Genomic DNA, 3,558 nt, shown 5'->3' with positions numbered 1-3,558 from the left:
TATTTAAATTATGTCAGAAAAATGTAAGAAAAATGTTATAAAATCTTTTTGGTATATAAACATTGTATTTTGAGAAATAACCGGTTTCGTGTTGTCTTTTCAAATTTCTCTACTTCATTGTGTCGTGTTCGTTAACGAACACGACACAATGAAGTAGAGAAACCGGTTATTTCTCAAAATACAATGTTTATATACCAAAAAGATTTTATAACATTTTTCTTACATTTTTCTGACATAATTTAAATATATACTTTAACCATGTAACACAAGCCTTCTGTAGTTTTTTCACTCTTATTATCTTTTATATATATATATATATATATATATATATATATATATATATATATATATATATATATATATATATTGGACATGTCATTCAGCAGGATAGCTTTAATAGCGTACTCATGACAGATACGCCAGTCCGAATCTGAATTTTCAAAAGTGTTACTTGGCGGTCCAGTACACAACTGATATCAAATCAATCGATAATATATAAGATTGTTAATGAATATGGCTCTTTAAAAAATTCCGCGATGGATTCCATTTCAAAAGAAGCCCACGTGTGTTTGGTGGATTCCTAGTAAATCTCATAATCTGATAGAAGCAAGAAATCTGTAATCCCTTTTTAGTTTAACAGAAAGAAAACAAGCAGTAACTTTTATTGTCAAGCAGCCTGACAATACTACACGTTTAAAGTTTTTCACTCTCTTGTTTTAATTAAAAAATATTTTCATTTAAATTTTTGTCCGACGAATGGTGAAATGATGGAATGGTTAAAGCGTTGGCAACGAACTATACAAATGTAGCTCGAATATTCTTCTTTGGTTGCTTTTTGTTGCGTGTGTGTGGATGGTATTCTAAATACATATTCATCCTACTTTATGGAATTGATAGAATATCATTTACGAGTGGTGCTTGCAATAGTTATATGTAATATCTAGTGTGACACTTCTCGCTCATATTTGAACCTAATTATCGAGAAAGAGAGAGAGATAGGGGAGAGAGAAAGAAAGAAAGAGAGAGAGAGAGAGAGAGAGAGAGAGAGAGAGAGAGAGAGAGAGAGAGAGAGAGAAAGAGAGCGATCCTATATTCACCATTAAATAATTAATCACGAAATTATTACTTCTGCTTTCAGAATGAGTAAATTAGTGAGCTAATTTGAAAGCAGTCATTAAATCTTCTTTTTATTTAAACTTTACTGTATTCTAATCATTAATGATATATAAAATTTCGTGCATTGGTGGGAATGATACCAGTTGATATGCTAGAAATAGCAGAGAAATCTCTCTTAGGCACACACAACAGTTCTTTACAGCAGAAAAGGCGTACATAATTTTAAAAGGCGGAAAGACCAGGACTGCCATGCATCTTATATTTCTTATCAAATAGGGAAGGCTCGAGGTTAAACCACAATACAGACATTTACAATCGTGCTTTCTAGTTTTTATTTTTCTGAGTTTTCTGAGTTACAATGCCATTAATAGGAATTAAGATGTATTCGTGTCGAAGCCTTTAGGAGGTTATTCGTTGCTTCAATAGACTTTTCTTTAAGCTTGTTACATAAAATATATTCCACTTCAGTTATTGTTGCAGTTTCTGTTGATTTTGAATGTAGATCTATGTGACTGAAGGCCAAGCGGAATATTCTTCTTTGAGCAAAGTACTTCACTGCACATTTTTACAGGCTACTCAGATATAACGAGAATCAACTGTGTTCTCTCTCTCTCTCTCTCTTTCTCTCTCTCTCTCTCTCTCTCTCTCACTCCCTCTCTCTCTCTCTCTCTCTCTCTCTCTCTCTCTCTCTCTCTCTCTCTCTCAAGTAGATATATTCTTTATATTTCACTGAGTCAAGGTTGGGGTTACATTACGGTGCCTATATATGCCAAGAGCAACGTTTGTATCTAATTAAAAAAAAGGACTATCCAAATAATAAATACACATATATAAATCATAAATGTATGCAAATATATATATATATATATATATATATATATATATATACAGGCTATATATCCGTGTGCTTGTATTAAAGACGATCAAAGATTCTTCCGAATCACAGACTCATAAAGCTGGTTTATCGGATTCTGTGGCCTATATATCCCCCGCCGTGCAACACATCACACTAATCTCTAAGCTACGTACCTCCACAAACACACACATACGTATATGCATATATATATATATGTGTGTGTGTGTGTGTGTGTGTGTGTGTGTGTGTGTGTGCAAATATGTTTGTATATAAGCATGTCATTATACAGTTTTATGTTAAGATTTCGTCCTGATAAGTGGAGAGAGCCGATTTCTAGCCTAGATCCAAAGCTCCTCCATTGGAATTTCAACATCAACAGGATAATTTTGTATGTATGTATGTATGTATGTATGTATGCATGTATGTATGTATGCATTCATGTATGTATGTATTCATGTATGTATGTACGTATATATGTATGTGCAGATTTGTATGTTTTATTTATATATTGTCATGTATATACTTGCATATCTAGACATACTCATATATATTTAAATGATAGACTTCTGGAAAGTTTTACAGATTTTTACAGTTGCAGTGATGGATTAGATCGGTAGTCATAGAATTAGCTTTCTGCTTTCTAGTTTTCAGAGGCCTCATTTCTCTAGATTCTTATTTAGGCAGTGTGTCACATATATCCCAGTAGCCCAATGATTATAGATATGAACCTGGACTTGTAATCTAGATAGAATAACTGCAAATGTCTCTATAGTTCAGCGTAGGTATTTTCTTTTTCGCTGCTCTTTAGCATTATGTTAACATCCGCTGGGCAGCTTAATTGTACGCAGTTTCTCTTTTTTTATCTCAAATCATTATGTCAGGTTTATTATGTTTACATTTTATTGAGGTTTTCACTGGAACATTCCACCAGTAATCTTTTTTTATTATGTGTGGCTATGGCTTCCAGCAGAGAGTGGGTTCTTATTTCTTTATCCTCGGGATTATTCTTCGGACGGATCTCGTTATACAGTTTCTTAGCTGCAACGTGTCTCATTGGTAGATAAATAACGTGATGAAATTTTCGGACAACTGCTTACATTGTGAGTTATATCTTCAGTTTTAACTCCACATAGATTGCTGCTTTTCTTGCATCTCTGTCCCTTTTGTGCATCAAGTATTTAGTTGACATTATCTGTTCCTCGACTGCAAACGGGGAGTAGTAATCCGTTTGGTGGCCCATCATAGACTACTTTGATGATAAATGTTACTATCATCTCAAAGGTTTCTACTAACATGGTCTTCTGCCGATACATTCTCATCCTTTCGTCTAATGATACATTGCAGTAAAGTCGTACGACTCCAAAAGACACGGATCTAAGGTTATCAGAGAAAGAATGTTTCTCAAAGAGTTGCTTTTATATATACATCATACATAAATACATACATAAATACATACATAAATACATACATACATACATACATACATACATACATACATACATACATACATAATACGGGGTCTGATCCATAAGTATCAGGACTGTTGCCATAGTGACGAAACTAAAGCACGCAGAGTAAAGCCGCTT

This window comes from Octopus bimaculoides, chromosome 1 (assembly GCF_046866305.1).
Source record: "Octopus bimaculoides isolate indiv1 chromosome 1, ASM4686630v1, whole genome shotgun sequence".
NCBI lineage: Eukaryota > Metazoa > Mollusca > Cephalopoda > Octopoda > Octopodidae > Octopus > Octopus bimaculoides.
This window is presented reverse-complemented; position numbering follows the sequence as displayed.